The 17,196-nt window shown below is 38.1% G+C and overlaps 1 protein-coding gene and 16 non-coding genes across 17 annotated transcripts in view; 16 read left to right on the top strand and 1 right to left on the bottom strand.

The window, feature by feature from the left end:
• The window catches only part of LOC134848630 (uncharacterized), a 244,181-nt gene that overhangs the window by 85,031 nt on the left and 141,954 nt on the right, over positions 1–17,196 (bottom strand). The window lies entirely within an intron of this gene.
• Positions 185–257, top strand: Trnav-cac (transfer RNA valine (anticodon CAC)). The gene has a single exon. It is a non-coding gene; the product is annotated as a tRNA-Val (tRNA).
• Trnav-cac (transfer RNA valine (anticodon CAC)) lies at positions 752–824 on the top strand. Its single transcript has one exon. It is a non-coding gene; the product is annotated as a tRNA-Val (tRNA).
• Trnav-cac (transfer RNA valine (anticodon CAC)) lies at positions 1,319–1,391 on the top strand. Its single transcript has one exon. It is a non-coding gene; the product is annotated as a tRNA-Val (tRNA).
• On the top strand, positions 2,169–2,241 carry Trnav-cac (transfer RNA valine (anticodon CAC)). The gene has a single exon. It is a non-coding gene; the product is annotated as a tRNA-Val (tRNA).
• Trnav-cac (transfer RNA valine (anticodon CAC)) lies at positions 3,583–3,655 on the top strand. The gene has a single exon. It is a non-coding gene; the product is annotated as a tRNA-Val (tRNA).
• Positions 4,433–4,505, top strand: Trnav-uac (transfer RNA valine (anticodon UAC)). Its single transcript has one exon. It is a non-coding gene; the product is annotated as a tRNA-Val (tRNA).
• Positions 4,718–4,790, top strand: Trnav-uac (transfer RNA valine (anticodon UAC)). Its single transcript has one exon. It is a non-coding gene; the product is annotated as a tRNA-Val (tRNA).
• On the top strand, positions 6,695–6,767 carry Trnav-cac (transfer RNA valine (anticodon CAC)). Its single transcript has one exon. It is a non-coding gene; the product is annotated as a tRNA-Val (tRNA).
• Trnav-cac (transfer RNA valine (anticodon CAC)) lies at positions 8,396–8,468 on the top strand. The gene has a single exon. It is a non-coding gene; the product is annotated as a tRNA-Val (tRNA).
• On the top strand, positions 8,680–8,752 carry Trnav-cac (transfer RNA valine (anticodon CAC)). The gene has a single exon. It is a non-coding gene; the product is annotated as a tRNA-Val (tRNA).
• Positions 8,964–9,036, top strand: Trnav-cac (transfer RNA valine (anticodon CAC)). Its single transcript has one exon. It is a non-coding gene; the product is annotated as a tRNA-Val (tRNA).
• Positions 9,249–9,321, top strand: Trnav-cac (transfer RNA valine (anticodon CAC)). Its single transcript has one exon. It is a non-coding gene; the product is annotated as a tRNA-Val (tRNA).
• Positions 11,782–11,854, top strand: Trnav-cac (transfer RNA valine (anticodon CAC)). The gene has a single exon. It is a non-coding gene; the product is annotated as a tRNA-Val (tRNA).
• Positions 12,347–12,419, top strand: Trnav-cac (transfer RNA valine (anticodon CAC)). Its single transcript has one exon. It is a non-coding gene; the product is annotated as a tRNA-Val (tRNA).
• Trnav-cac (transfer RNA valine (anticodon CAC)) lies at positions 12,632–12,704 on the top strand. The gene has a single exon. It is a non-coding gene; the product is annotated as a tRNA-Val (tRNA).
• Positions 15,180–15,252, top strand: Trnav-aac (transfer RNA valine (anticodon AAC)). The gene has a single exon. It is a non-coding gene; the product is annotated as a tRNA-Val (tRNA).

Here is a 17,196-nt window from a genome sequence, read left to right as displayed (position 1 = left end):
TAGGGACTGTATAAAGATTTTGCTCGTTGGAAATTATGTTTCAACTAACTCCAGAAAAATTGCCTGATATGTGACGAAAATACATTAGGACATGCGAAGTTTTATCGAATCTTTCGACAAACGCACTGATGACAACAATTCCAGGTCTGCGAAACAACAAAAAGAAGCTACTTGAGAAATCTCAGGTGCTGTGGTGTAGCGGTTATCACGTCTGCCTCACACGCAGAAGGTCTCCAGTTCGATCCTGGACAGCATCAGAAAATCAATTAGCATAAAAATGAATAATCAGGAATGTACAAAGATTTTGCTCGTTGGAAATTAGATTTCAACTAACTCCAGAAAAATTGCCTAACACGTGACGAAAATTCATTGAGACATGCGAAATTTTCCCGAAATTTTCGACAAACGCACTGATGATAAAAATTCCAGGTCTGCAAAACAAGAAAAAGAAACTACTTGAGAAAGCTCAGCTGCTGTGGTGTAGCGGTTATCACGTCTGCCTTACACGTAGGTCTACAATTCGATCCTGGACAGCATCAGAAAGTCAACTATCATGAGAATGATGAATAAGGACTGTACAAAGAATTTGCTCGCTGGAAATTATGTTTCAAGTAACTCCAGAAAAATTGCCTGACATATGACGAAAATACATTAAGACATGCGAAGTTTTACCAAAGTTTTCGACAAACGCACTGATGGCAACAATTCCAGGTCTGCGAAACAACAAAAAGAAGCTACTTGAGAAATCTCAGGTGCTGTGGTGTAGCGGTTATCACGTCTGCCTCACACGCAGAAGGTCTCGAGTTCGATCCTGGACAGCATCAGAAAATCAATTAGCATAAAAATGAATAATCAGGAATGTACAAAGATTTTGCTCGTTGGAAATTAAATTTCAACTAACTCCAGAAAAATTGCCTAACACGTGACGAAAATTCATTGAGACATGCGAAATTTTCCCGAAATTTTCGACAAACGCACTGATGATAAAAATTCCAGGTCTGCAAAACAAGAAAAAGAAACTACTTGAGAAAGCTCAGCTGCTGTGGTGTAGCGGTTATCACGTCTGCCTCACACGTAGGTCTACAATTCGATCCTGGACAGCATCAGAAAGTCAACTATCATGAAAATGATGAATAAGGACTGTACAAAGAATTTGCTCGCTGGAAATTATGTTTCAAGTAACTCCAGAAAAATTGCCTGACATATGACGAAAATACATTAAGACATGCGAAGTTTTACCAAAGTTTTCGACAAACGCACTGATGGCAACAATTCCAGGTCTGCGAAACAACAAAAAGAAGCTACTTGAGAAATCTCAGGTGCTGTGGTGTAGCGGTTATCACGTCTGCCTCACACGCAGAAGGTCTGCAGTTCGATCCTGGACTGCATCAGAAAATCATTTATCATAAAAATGAATAATAAGGAATGTACAAAGATTTTGCTCGTTGGAAATTATATTTCAATTAACTCCAGAAAAATTGCCTAACACGTGACGAAAACTCATTGAGACATGCGAAATTTTTCCGAAGTTTTCGACAAACGCACTGATGATAAAAAATCCAGGTCTGCAAAACAAGAAAAAGAAGCTACTTGAGAAAGCTCAGCTGCTGTGGTGTAGCGGTTATCACGTCTGCCTCACACGTAGGTCTACAATTCCATCCTGGACAGCATCAGAAAGTCAACTATCATGAAAATGATGAATAAGGACTGTACAAATAATTTGCTCGTTGGAAATTATGTTTCAAGTAACTCCTGAAAAATTGCCTAACATGTGACCAAAAATACATTAAGACATGCGAAGTTTTTCCAAAATTTTCGACAAACGCACTGATGACAAAAATTTCAGGTCTGCAAAACAAGAAAAAGAAGCTACTTGAGAAAGCTCAGGTGCTGTGGTGTAGCGGTTATCACGTCTGCCTCACACGCAGGTCTACAATTCGATCCTGGACAGCATCAGAAAGTCAACTATCATGAAAATGATGAATAGGGACTGTACAAAGAATTTGCTCGCTGGAAATTATGTTTCAAGTAACTCCAGAAAAATTGCCTGACATATGACGAAAATACATTAAGACATGCGAAGTTTTACCAAAGTTTTCGACAAACGCACTGATGGCAACAATTCCAGGTCTGCGAAACAACAAAAATAAGCTACTTGAGAAATCTCAGGTGCTGTGGTGTAGCGGTTATCACGTCTGCCTCACACGCAGAAGGTCTCTAGTTCGATCCTGGACTGCATCAGAAAATCATTTATCATAAAAATGAATAATAAGGAATGTACAAAGATTTTGCTCGTTGGAAATTATATTTCAACTAACTCCAGAAAAATTGCCTAACACGTGACGAAAACTCATTGAGACATGCGAAATTTTTCCGAAGTTTTCGACAAACGCACTGATGATAAAAATTCCAGGTCTGCAAAACAAGAAAAAGAAGCTACTTGAGAAAGCTCAGCTGCTGTGGTGTAGCGGTTATCACGTCTGCCCCACACGTAGGTCTACAATTCCATCCTGGACAGCATCAGAAAGTCAACTATCATGAAAATGATGAATAAGGACTGTACAAATAATTTGCTCGTTGGAAATTATGTTTCAAGTAACTCCTGAAAAAATGCCTAACATGTGACCAAAAATACATTAAGACATGCGAAGTTTTTCCGAAATTTTCGACAAACGCACTGATGACAAAAATTCCAGTTCTGCAAAACAAGAAAAAGAAGCTACTTCAGAACACTCATGTGCTATGGTGTAGCAGTTATCACGTCTGCCTTACACGCAGGTCTACAGTTCGATCCTGGACAGCATCAGAAAGTCAACTATCATGCAAATGATGAATAAGGACTGTACAAAGATTTTGTTCGTTGAAAATTATATTTCAACTAACTCCAGAAAAAGGGCCCAACATGTGACGAAAATACATTAGGGTATGCGAAGTTTTTCCAAAATTTTCGACAAACGCACTGATGACAAAAATTTCAGGTCTGCAAAACAAGAAAAAGAAGCTACTTGAGAAAGCTCAGGTGCTGTGGTGTAGCGGTTATCACGTCTGCCTCACACGCAGGTCTACAATTCGATCCTGGACAGCATCAGAAAGTCAACTATCATGAAAATGATGAATAGGGACTGTTCAAAGATTTTGCTCGTTGGAAATTATGTTCCAACTAACCTCAGAAAAATTGCCTGACATGTGACGAAAATACATTAAGACATGCGAAGTTTTTCCGAAGTTTTCGACAAACGCACTGATGACAAAAATTCCAGGTCTACAAAACAAGAAAAAGAAGCTACTTGAGAAAGCTCAGGTGCTGTGGTGTAGCGGTTATCACGTCTGCCTCACACGCAGGTCTACAATTCGATCCTGGACAGCATCAGAAAGTCAACTATCATGAAAATGATGAATAGGGACTGTTCAAAGATTTTGCTCGTTGGATATTATGTTTCAACTAACTCCAGAAAAATTGCCTGACATGTGACGAAAATACATTAAGACATGCGAAGTTTTACCGAAGTTTTCGACAAACACACTGATGACAACAATTCCAGGTCTGCGAAACAACAAAAAGAAGCTACTTGAGAAATATCAGGTGCTGTGGTGTAGCGGTTATCACGTCTGCCTCACACGCAGAAGGTCTCCAGTTCGATCCTGGACAGCATCAGAAAATCAATTATCATAAAATTGAATAATAAGGAATGTACAAAGATTTTGCTCGTTGGAAATTATATTTCAACTAACTCCAGAAAAATTGCCTAACACGTGACAAAAATTCATTGAGACATGCGAAATTTTTCCGAAATTTTCGACAAACGCACTGATGATAAAAATTCCAGGTCTGCAAAACAAGAAAAAGAAGCTACTTGAGAAAGCTCAGCTGCTGTGGTGTAGCGGTTATCACGTCTGCCTCACACGTACGTCTACAATTCGATCCTGGACAGCATCAGAAAGTCAACTATCATGAAAATGATGAATAAGGACTGTACAAAGAATTTGCTCGTTGGAAATTATGTTTCAAGTAACTCCTGAAAAATTGCCTAATATGTGACCAAAAATACATTAAGACATGCGAAGTTTTTCCGAAATTTTCGACAAACGCACTGATGACAAAAATTCCAGGTCTGCAAAACAAGAAAAAGAAGCTACTTATGAACACTCATGTGCTATGGTGTAGCAGTTATCACGTCTGCCTTACACGCAGGTCTACAGTTCGATCCTGGACAGCATCAGAAAGTGAACTATCATGAAAATGATGAATAAGGACTGTACAAAGATTTTGTTTGTTGAAAATTATATTTCAACTAACTCCAGAAAAAGGGCCCAACACGTGACGAAAATACATTAGGACATGCGAAGTTTTTCCGAAATTTTCGACAAACGCACTGATGACAAAAATTTCAGGTCTGCAAAACAAGAAAAAGAAGCTACTTGAGAAAACTCAGGTGCTGTGGTGTAGAGGTTATCACGTCTGCCTTACACGCAGAATGTCTCCAGTTCGATCCTGGACAGCATCAGAAAATCAATTATCATAAAATTGAATAATAAGGAATGTACAAACATTTTGCTCGTTGGAAATTATATTTCAACTAACTCCAGAAAAATTGCCTAACACGTGACGAAAATTCATTGAGACATGCGAAATTTTTCCGAAATTTTCGACAAACGCACTGATGATAAAAACTCCAGGTCTGCAAAACAAGAAAAAGAAGCTACTTGAGAAAGCTCAGTTGCTGTGGTGTAGCGGTTATCACGTCTGCCTTACACGCAGAATGTCTCCAGTTCGATCCTGGACAGCATCAGAAAATCAATTATCATAAAATTGAATAATAAGGAATGTACAAACATTTTGCTCGTTGGAAATTATATTTCAACTAACTCCAGAAAAATTGCCTAACACGTGACGAAAATTCATTGAGACATGCGAAGTTTTTCCGAAATTTTCGACAAACGCACTGATGACAAAAATTTCAGGTCTGCAAAACAAGAAAAAGAAGCTACTTGAGAAAACTCAGGTGCTGTGGTGTAGAGGTTATCACGTCTGCCTTACACGTAGGTCTCAATTCGATCCTGGACAGCATCAGAAAGTCAACTATCATGAAAATGATGAATAAGGACTGTACAAAGAATTTGCTCGTTGGAAATTATGTTTCAACTAACTCCAGAAAAATTGCCTGACATGTGACGAAAATACATTAAGACATGCGAAGTTTTACCGAAGTTTTCGACAAACGCACTGATGACAACAATTCCAGGTCTGCGAAACAACAAAAAGAAGCTACTTGGGAAATATCAGGTGCGGTGGTGTAGCGGTTATCACGTCTGACTCACACGCAGAAGGTCTCCAGTTGGATCCTGGACAGCATCAGAAAATCAATTATCATTAAAATGATTCATAAGGAATGTACAAAGATTTTGCTCGTTGGAAATTAGATTTCAACTAACTCCAGAAAAATTGCCTAACACGTGACGAAAATTCATTGAGACATGCGAAATTTTTCCGAAATTTTCGACAAACGCACTGATGATAAAAATTCTAGTCTGCAAAACATGAAAAAGAAGCTACTTGAGAAAGCTCAGCTGCTGTGGTGTAGCGGTTATCACGTCTGCCTCACACGTAGGTCTCAATTCGATCCTGGACAGCATCAGAAAGTCAACTATCATGAAAATGATGAATAAGGACTGTACAAAGAATTTGCTCGTTGGAAATTATGTTTCAACTAACTCCAGAAAAATTGCCTGACATGTGACGAAAACACACTAAGACATGCGAAGTTTTACCGAAGTTTTCGACAAACGCACTGATGACAACATTTCCAGGTCTGCAAAACAACAAAAAGAAGCTACTTGAGAAAGCTCAGGTGCTGTGGTGTAGCTGTTATCACGTCTGCCTCACACGCAGGTCTACAATTCGATCCTGGACAGCATCAGAAAATCAACTATCATCAAAATGATGAATAAGGACTGTACAAAGATTTTGCTCGTTGGAAATTATATTTCAAGTAACTCCTGAAAAATTGCCTAACACGTGACGAAAATTCATTGAGACATGCGAAATTTTTCCGAAATTTTCGACAAACGCACTGATGATAAAAATTCCAGTCTGCAAAACATGAAAAAGAAGCTACTTGAGAAAGCTCAGCTGCTGTGGTGTAGCGTTTATCACGTCTGCCTCACACGTAGGTCTCAATTCGATCCTGGACAGCATCAGAAAGTCAACTATCATGAAAATGATGAATAAGGACTGTACAAAGAATTTGCTCGTTGGAAATTATGTTTCAACTAACTCCAGAAAAATTGCCTGACATGTGACGAAAATACATTAAGACATGCGAAGTTTTACCGAAGTTTTCGACAAACGCACTGATGACAACAATTCCAGGTCTGCGAAACAACAAAAAGAAGCTACTTGGGAAATATCAGGTGCGGTGGTGTAGCGGTTATCACGTCTGACTCACACGCAGAAGGTCTCCAGTTGGATCCTGGACAGCATCAGAAAATCAATTATCATAAAAATGAATAATAAGGAATGTACAAAGATTTTGCTCGTTGGAAATTATATTTCAACTAACTCCAGAAAAATTGCCTAACACGTGACGAAAATTCATTGAGACATGCGAAATTTTTCCGAAATTTTCGACAAACGCACTGATGATAAAAATTCCAGTCTGCGAAACAACAAAAAGAAGCTACTTGAGAAATATCAGGTGCTGTGGTGTAGCGGTTATCACGTCTGCCTCACACGCAGAAGGTCTCCAGTTCGATCCTGGACAGCATCAGAAAATCAATTATCATAAAATTGAATAATAAGGAATATACAAAAATTTTGCTCGTTGGAAATTATATTTCAGCTAACTCCAGAAAAATTGCCTAACACGTGACGAAAATTCATTGAGACATGCGACATTTTTCCGAAATTTTCGACAAACGCACTGATGATAAAAATTCCAGGTCTGCAAAACAAGAAAAAGAAGCTACTTGAGAAAGCTCAGCTGCTGTGGTGTAGCGGTTATCACGTCTGCCTCACACGTACGTCTACAATTCGATCCTGGACAGCATCAGAAAGTCAACTATCATGGAAATGATGAATAAGGACTGGACAAAGAATTTGCTCGTTGGAAATTATGTTTCAAGTAACTCCTGAAAAATTGCCTAACATGTGACCAAAAATACATTAAGACATGCGAAGTTTTTCCGAAATTTTCGACAAACGCACTGATGACAAAAATTCCAGGTCTGCAAAACAAGAAAAAGAAGCTACTTATGAACACTCATGTGCTATGGTGTAGCAGTTATCACGTCTGCCTTACACGCAGGTCTACAGTTCGATCCTGGACAGCATCAGAAAGTGAACTATCATGAAAATGATGAATAAGGACTGTACAAAGATTTTGTTTGTTGAAAATTATCTTTCAACTAACTCCAGAAAAAGGGCCCAACATGTGACGAAAATACATTAGGACATGCGAAGTTTTTCCGAAATTTTCGACAAACGCACTGATGACAAAAATTTCAGGTCTGCAAAACAAGAAAAAGAAGCTACTTGAGAAAGCTCAGGTGCTGTGGTGTAGCGGTTATCACGTCTGCCTCACACGCAGGTCTACAATTCGATCCTGGACAGCATCAGAAAGTCAACTATCATGAAAATGATGAATAGGGACTGTACAAAGATTTTGCTCGTTGGAAATTATGTTTCAACTAACTCCAGAAAAATTGCCTGACATGTGACGAAAATACATTAAGACATGCGAAGTTTTACCGAAGTTTTCGACAAACGCACTGATGACAACAATTCCAGGTCTGCGAAACAACAAAAAGAAGCTACTTGAGAAATATCAGGTGCTGTGGTGTAGCGGTTATCACGTCTGACTCACACGCAGAAGGTCTCCAGTTGGATCCTGGACAGCATCAGAAAATCAATTATCATTAAAACGATTAATAAGGAATGTACAAAGATTTTGCTCGTTGGAAATTATATTTCAACTAACTCCAGAAAAATTGCCTAACACGTGACGAAAATTCATTGAGACATGCGAAATTTTTCCGAAATTTTCGACAAACGCACTGATGATAAAAATTCCAGTCTGCAAAACAAGAAAAAGAAGCTACTTGAGAAAGCTCAGCTGCTGTGGTGTAGCGGTTATCACGTCTGCCTCACACGTAGGTCTACAATTCGATCCTGGACAGCATCATCAGAAAGTCATTTATCATGAAAATGATGAATAAGGACTGTACAAAGAATTTGCTCGTTGGAAATTATGTTTCAAGTAACTCCAGAAAAATTGCCTGACATGAGACGAAAATACATTAAGACATGCGAAGTTTTACCGAAATTTTCGACAAACGCACTGATGACAACAATTCCAGGTCTGCGAAACAACAAAAAGAAGCTACTTGAGAAATATCAGGTGCTGTGGTGTAGCGGTTATCACGTCTGCTTCACACGCAGAAGGTCTCCAGTTCGAGCCTGAACAGCATCAGAAAATCAATTTTCATTAAAATGAATAATTAGGAATGTACAAAGATTTTGCTCGTTGTAAATTATATTTCAACTAACTCCAGAAAACTTGCCTAACACGTGACGAAAATTCATTGAGACATGCGAAATTTTTCCGACATTTTCGACAAACGCACTGATGATAAAAATTCCAGTCTGCGAAACAACAAAAAGAAGCTACTTGACAAATATCAGGTGCTGTGGTGTAGCGGTTATCACGTCTGCTTCACATGCAGAAGGTCTCCAGTTCGAGCCTGAACAGCATCAGAAAATCAATTATCATTAAAATGAATAATTAGGAATGTACAAAGATTTTGCTCGTTGGAAATTATATTTCAACTAACTCCAGAAAAATTGCCTAACACGTGACGAAAATTCATTGAGACATGCGAAATTTTTCCGAAATTTTCGACAAACGCACTGATGATAAAAATTCCAGTCTGCGAAACAACAAAAAGAAGCTACTTGACAAATATCAGGTGCTGTGGTGTAGCGGTTATCACGTCTGCTTCACACGCAGAAGGTCTCCAGTTCGAGCCTGAACAGCATCAGAAAATCAATTATCATTAAAATGAATAATTAGGAATGTACAAAGATTTTGCTCGTTGGAAATTATGTTTCAACTAACTCCAGAAAAATTGCCTGACATGTGACGAAAATACATTAAGACATGCGAAGTTTTACCGAAGTTTTCGACAAACACACTGATGACAACAATTCCAGGTCTGCGAAACAACAAAAAGAAGCTACTTGAGAAATATCAGTTGCTGTGGTGTAGCGGTTATCACGTCTGACTCACACGCAGAAGGTCTCCAGTTCGATCCTGGACAGCAACAGAAAATCAATTATCATAAAATTGAATAATAAGGAATGTACAAAGATTTTGCTCGTACGAAATTATATTTCAACTAAATCCAGAAAAATTGCCTAACACGTGACGAAAATTCATTGAGACATGCGAAATTTTTCCGAAATTTTCGACAAACGCACTGATGATAAAAATTCCAGGTCTGCAAAACAAGAAAAAGAAGCTACTTGAGAAAACTCAGCTGCTGTGGTGTAGCGGTTATCACGTCTGCCTCACACGTACGTCTACAATTCGATCCTGGACAGCATCAGAAAGTCAACTATCATGAAAATGATGAATAGGGACTGTACAAAGAATTTGCTCGTTGGAAATTATGTTTCAAGTAACTCCTGAAAAATTGCCTAACATGTGACCAAAAATACATTAAGACATGCGAAGTTTTTCCGAAATTTTCGACAAACGCACTGATGACAAAAACTCCAGGTCTGCAAAACAAGAAAAAGAAGCTACTTATGAAATCTCATGTGCTATGGTGTAGCAGTTATCACGTCTGCCTTACACGCAGGTCTACAGTTCGATCCTGGACAGCATCAGAAAGTGAACTATCATGAAAATGATGAATAAGGACTGTACAAAGATTTTGTTTGTTGAAAATTATCTTTCAACTAACTCCAGAAAAAGGGCCCAACTTGTGACGAAAATACATTAGGACATGCGAAGTTTTTCCGAAATTTTCGACAAACGCACTGATGACAAAAATTTCAGGTCTGCAAAACAACAAAAAGAAGCTACTTGACAAATATCAGGTGCTGTGGTGTAGCGGTTATCACGTCTGCCTCACACGCAGGTCTACAATTCGATCCTGGACAGCATCAGAAAGTCAACTATCATGAAAATGATGAATAGGGACTGTACAAAGATTTTGCTCGTTGGAAATTATGTTTCAACTAACTCCAGAAAAATTGCCTGACATGTGACGAAAATACATTAAGACATGCGAAGTTTTACCGAAGTTTTCGACAAACACACTGATGACAACAATTCCAGGTCTGCGAAACAACAAAAAGAAGCTACTTGAGAAATATCAGGTTCTGTGGTGTAGCGGTTATCACGTCTGCCTCACACGCAGAAGGTCTCCAGTTCGATCCTGGACATCATCAGAAAATCAATTATCATAAAATTGAATAATAAGGAATGTACAAAGATTTTGCTCGTTGGAAATTATATTTCAACTAACTCCAGAAAAATTGCCTAACACGTGACGAGAATTCATTGAGACATGCGAAATTTTCCGAAATTTTCGACAAACGCACTGATGATAAAAATTCCAGGTCTGCAAAACAAGAAAAAGAAGCTACTTGAGAAAGCTCAGCTGCTGTGGTGTAGCGGTTATCACGTCTGCCTCACACGTACGTCTACAATTCGATCCTGGACAGCATCAGAAAGTCAACTATCATGAAAATGATGAATAAGGACTGTACAAAGAATTTGCTCGTTGGAAATTATGTTTCAAGTAACTCCTGAAAAATTGCCTAACATGTGACCAAAAATACATTAAGACATGCGAAGTTTTTCCGAAATTTTCGACAAACGCACTGATGACAAAAATTCCAGGTCTGCAAAACAAGAAAAAGAAGCTACTTATGAACACTCATGTGCTATGGTGTAGCAGTTATCACGTCTGCCTTACACGCAGGTCTACATTTCGATCCTGGACAGCATCAGAAAATGAACTATCATGAAAATGATGAATAAGGACTGTACAAAGATTTTGTTTGTTGAAAATTATATTTCAACTAACTCCAGAAAAAGGGCCCAACATGTGACGAAAATACATTAGGACATGCGAAGTTTTTCCGAAATTTTCGACAAACGCACTGATGACAAAAATTTCAGGTCTGCAAAACAAGAAAAAGAAGCTACTTGAGAAAGCTCAGGTGCTGTGGTGTAGCGGTTATCACGTCTGCCTCACACGCAGGTCTACAATGCGATCCTGGACAGCATCAGAAAGTCAACTATCATGAAAATGATTAATAAGGAATGTACAAAGATTTTGCTCGTTGGAAATTATATTTCAACTAACTCCAGAAAAATTGCCTAACACGTGACGAAAATTCATTGAGACATGCGAAATTTTTCCGAAATTTTCGACAAACGCACTGATGATAAAAATTCCAGTCTGCAAAACAAGAAAAAGAAGCTACTTGAGAAAGCTCAGCTGCTGTGGTGTAGCGGTTATCACGTCTGCCTCACACGTAGGTCTACAATTCGATCCTGGACAGCATCAGAAAGTCAACTATCATGAAAATGATGAATAAGGACTGTTCAAAGAATTTGCTCGTTGGAAATTATGTTTCAAGTAACTCCAGAAAAATTGCCTGACATGTGACGAAAATACATGAAGACATGCGAAGTTTTCGACAAACGCACTGATGACAACAATTCCAGGTCTGCGAAACAACAAAAAGAAGCTACTTGAGAAATATCAGGTGCTGTGGTGTAGCGGTTATCACGTCTGCCTCACACGCAGAAGGTCTCCAGTTCGAGCCTGAACAGCATCAGAAAATCAATTATCATTAAAATGAATAATTAGGAATGTACAAAGATTTTGCTCGTTGGAAATTATATTTCAACTAACTCCAGAAAAATTGCCTAACACGTGACGAAAATTCATTGAGACATGCGAAATTTTTCCGGAATTTTCGACAAACGCACTGATGATAAAAATTCCAGTCTGCGAAACAACAAAAAGAAGCTACTTGACAAATATCAGGTGCTGTGGTGTAGCGGTTATCACGTCTGCCTCACATGCAGGTCTACAATTCGATCCTGGACAGCATCAGAAAGTCAACTATCATGAAAATGATGACTGGGACTGTACAAAGATTTTGCTCGTTGGAAATTATGTTTCAACTAACTCCAGAAAAATTGCCTGACATGTGACGAAAATACATTAAGACATGCGAAGTTTTACCGAAGTTTTCGACAAACACACTGATGACAACAATTCCAGGTCTGCGAAACAACAAAAAGAAGCTACTTGAGAAATATCAGGTGCTGTGGTGTAGCGGTTATCACGTCTGCCTCACACGCAGAAGGTCTCCAGTTCGATCCTGGACAGCATCACAAAATCAATTATCATAAAATTGAATAATAAGGAATGTACAAAGATTTTGCTCGTTGGAAATTATATTTCAACTAACTCCAGAAAAATTGCCTAACACGTGACGAAAATTCATTGAGACATGCGAAATTTTTCCGAAATTTTCGACAAACGCACTGATGATAAAAATTCCAGGTCTGCAAAACAAGAAAAAGAAGCTACTTGAGAAAGCTCAGGTGCTGTGGTGTAGCGGTTATCACGTCTGCCTCACACGCAGAAGGTCTCCAGTTCGATCCTGGACTGCATCAGAAAATCATTTATCATAAAAATGAATAATAAGGAATGTACAAAGATTTTGCTCGTTGGAAATTATATCTCAACTAACTCCTGAAAAATTGCCTAACATGTGACCAAAAATACATTAAGACATGCGAAGTTTTTCCGAAATTTTCGACAAACGCACTGATGACAAAAATTCCAGGTCTGCAAAACAAGAAAAAGAAGCTACTTATGAACACTCATGTGCTATGGTGTAGCAGTTATCACGTCTGCCTTACACGCAGGTCTACAGTTCGTTCCTGGACAGCATCAGAAAGTGAACTATCATGAAAATGATGAATAAGGACTGTACAAAGATTTTGTTTGTTGAAAATTATATTTCAACTAACTCCAGAAAAAGGGCCCAGCATGTGACGAAAATACATTAGGACATGCGAAGTTTTTCCGAAATTTTCGACAAACGCACTGATGACAAAAATTTCAGGTCTGCAAAACAAGAAAAAGAAGCTACTTGAGAAAGCTCAGGTGCTGTGGTGTAGCGGTTATCACGTCTGCCTCACACGCAGGTCTACAATTCGATCCTGGACAGCATCAGAAAGTCAACTATCATGAAAATGATGAATAGGGACTGTATAAAGATTTTGCTCGTTGGAAATTATGTTTCAACTAACTCCAGAAAAATTGCCTGACATGTGACGAAAATACATTAAGACATGCGAAGTTTTACCGAAGTTTTCGACAAACGCACTGATGACAACAATTCCAGGTCTGCGAAACAACAAAAAGAAGCTACTTGGGAAATATCAGGTGCTGTGGTGTAGCGGTTATCACGTCTGACTCACACGCAGAAGGTCTCCAGTTGGATCCTGGACAGCATCAGAAAATCAACTATCATGAAAATGATGAATAGGGACTGTATAAAGATTTTGCTCGTTGGAAATTATATTTCAACTAACTCCAGAAAAATTGCCTAACACGTGACAAAAATTCATTGAGACATGCGAAATTTTTCCGAAATTTTCGACAAACGCACTGATGATAAAAACTCCAGTCTGCAAAACAAGAAAAAGAAGCTACTTGAGAAAGCTCAGCTGCTGTGGTGTAGCGGTTGTCACGTCTGCCTCACACGTAGGTCTACAATTCGATCCTGGACAGCATCAGAAAGTCAACTATCATGAAAATGATGAATAAGGACTGTACAAAGAATTTGCTCGTTGGAAATTATGTTTCAAGTAACTCCTGAAAAATTGCCTAACATGTGACCAAAAATACATTAAGACATGCGAAGTTTTTCCGAAATTTTCGACAAACGCACTGATGACAAAAATTCCAGGTCTGCAAAACAAGAAAAAGAAGCTACTTATGAACACTCATGTGCTATGGTGTAGCAGTTATCACGTCTGCGTTACACGCAGGTCTACAGTTCGATCCTGGACAGCATCAGAAAGTGAACTATCATGAAAATGATGAATAAGGACTGTACAAAGATTTTGTTTGTTGAAAACTATATTTCAACTAACTCCAGAAAAAGGGCCCAGCATGTGACGAAAATACATTAGGACATGCGAAGTTTTTCCGAAATTTTCGACAAACGCACTGATGACAAAAATTTCAGGTCTGCAAAACGAGAAAAAGAAGCTACTTGAGAAAGCTCAGGTGCTATGGTGTAGCGGTTATCACGTCTGCCTCACACGCAGGTCTACAATTCGATCCTGGACAGCATCAGAAAGTCAACTATCATGAAAATGATGAATAGGGACTGTACAAAGATTTTGCTCGTTGGAAATTATGTTTCAACTAACTCCAGAAAAATGGCCTGACATGTGACGAAAATACATTAAGACATGCGAAGTTTTACCGAAGTTTTCGACAAACGCACTGATGACAACAATTCCAGGTCTGCGAAACAACAAAAAGAAGCTACTTGGGAAATATCAGGTGCTGTGGTGTAGCGGTTATCACGTCTGACTCACACGCAGAAGGTCTCCAGTTGGATCCTGGACAGCATCAGAAAATCAATTATCATTAAAATGATTAATAAGGAATGTACAAAGATTTTGCTCGTTGGAAATTATGTTTCAACTAACTCCAGAAAAATTGCCGAACACGTGACGAAAATTCATTGAGACATGCGAAATTTTTCCGAAATTTTCGACAAACGCACTGATGATAAAAATTCTAGTCTGCAAAACAAGAAAAAAAAAGCTACTTGAGAAAGCTCAGCTGCTGTGGTGTAGCGGTTATCACGTCTGCCTCAGACGTAGGTCTACAATTCGATCCTGGACAGCATCAGAAAGTCAACTATCATGAAAATGATGAATAAGGACTGTACAAAGAATTTGCTCGTTGGAAATTATGTTTCAAGTAACTCCAGAAAAATTGCTTGACATGTGACGAAAATACATTAAGACATGCGAAGTTTTACCGAAGTTTTCGACAAACGCACTGATGACAACAATTCCAGGTCTGCGAAACAACAAAAAGAAGCTACTTGAGAAATCTCAGGTGCTGTGGTGTAGCGGTTATCACGTCTGCCTAACACGCAGAAGGTCTCCAGTTCGATCCTGGACAGCAGCAGAAAATCAACTATCATAAAAATAAATAATAAGGAATGTACAAAGATTTTGCTCGTTGGAATTTATATTTCAACTAACTCCAGAAAAATTGCCTAACACGTGACGAAAATTCATTGAGAAATGCGAAATTTTTCCGAAAATTTCGACAAACGCACTGATGATAAAAATTCCAGGTCTGCAAAACAAGAAAAAGAAGCTACTTGAGAAAGCTCAGCTACTGTGGTGTAGCGGTTATCACGTCTGCCTCACACGTAGGTCTACAATTCGATCCTGGACAGCATCAGAAAGTCAACTATCATGAAAATGATGAAAAAGGACTGTACAAAGAATTTGCTCGTTGGAAATTATGTTTCAAGTAACTCCTGATAAATTGCCTAACATGTGACCAAAAATACATTAAGACATGCGAAATTTTTCCGAAATTTTCGACAAACGCACTGATGACAAAAATTCCAGGTCTGCAAAACAAGAAAAAGAAGCTACTTAAGAACACTCATGTGCTATGGTGTAGCAGTTATCACGTCTGCCGTACACGCAGGTCTACAGTTCTATCCTGGACAGCATCAGAAAGTCAACTATCATGAAAATGATGAATAAGGTCTGTACAAAGATTTTGTTCGTTGAAAATTATATTTCAACTAACTCCAGAAAAATTGCCTGACACGTGACGAAAATACATTAAGACATGCGAAGCTTTACCGAAATTTTCGACAAACGCACTGATGACAAAAAATCCAGGTTTGCAAAACAAGAAAAAGAAGCTCCTTCAAAAAGCTAAGGTGCTAGGGTGTAGCGGTTATCACATCTGCCTAACACGCAGAAGGTACCCAGTTCGATCCTGGACAGCAGCAGAATGTCAATTATCGTAAAAATCATGAATCAGGACTGAACAAATATTTTGTTCGTTGAAAATTATATTTCAACTAACTCCAGAAAAATTGCTTGATATGTGACGAAAATAGATTAAGACATTCGAAGTTTTACCGAAGTTTTCGACAAACGCACTGATGACAAAAATTCCAGGTCTGCAAAACAAGAAAAAGAAGCTACTTGAGAAATCCAGGTGCTGTTTTGTAGCGGTAATCACGTCTGCCTCACACGCAGAAGGTCTCAAGTTCGATCCTGGACAGCATCAGAAAAGCATTTATCATAAAAATGAATAGTAAGGACTGTACAAAGATTTTGCTCGTTGGAATGGGAGATTTAAAATGTACCAAATTTTTAGATAAGAAGAGTTGAATAGAAGAGTTAAAAATGACTAAAAGTCAATAAAAACAGCTAACTTATTAACTAATTGTTTTTAACGTGAAATAAAATCAAAATGGATGTGCTATTTAGCTTAGCTGAAATAAAAATCATCCAATCTAACCAAGGAGTTTTCAAAAGTTTTGCTATCAACCAATCAGAATTGAGCATTAATTATAAGGAATTTTTTAATATTTTCTGATATCAACCAATCAGAGCTTCAATAGTCATGGAATTTTCAACAAATTTAATGTCAACCAATCAGAATTGAGCTTCAATAGTCATGGAATTTTCAACAAAGTTAGTGTCAACCAATCAGAATTGAGCTCGACTTCTGATGAATTTGTTTGAACAATTTTGATACCGTTTGTAGTTATTGAGGATACCCTCACAGGCAGTATTTGTGGTAATAACCAATCAGAATGAAGTATTCGCAGATTTGAAAAAAACTTTGTAGATCAGAACCAAACTATGTTTATCAAACTTCCTAATCAAACAATTTTATTGAATTTTTCTAACAAAAATAAGATATAAAATTTGATACCTTAGTTAGATAAATGAGATTTCTTGTCTAGTTTATATTGTTTTTTCGATACGCAATTCAAATTTTGAAATTTCGATCAAAATTTTTTCGATTTGCTCTCTTTCTAACCAGTGAAAAAAGAAATTACCAAAATATACATTTTTATCACTTTGTTTT

The sequence above is a fragment of the Symsagittifera roscoffensis genome, chromosome 6 (assembly GCF_963678635.1).
Source record: "Symsagittifera roscoffensis chromosome 6, txSymRosc1.1, whole genome shotgun sequence".
Lineage (NCBI taxonomy): Eukaryota > Metazoa > Xenacoelomorpha > Acoela > Convolutidae > Symsagittifera > Symsagittifera roscoffensis.
This window is presented reverse-complemented; position numbering and strand designations above follow the sequence as displayed.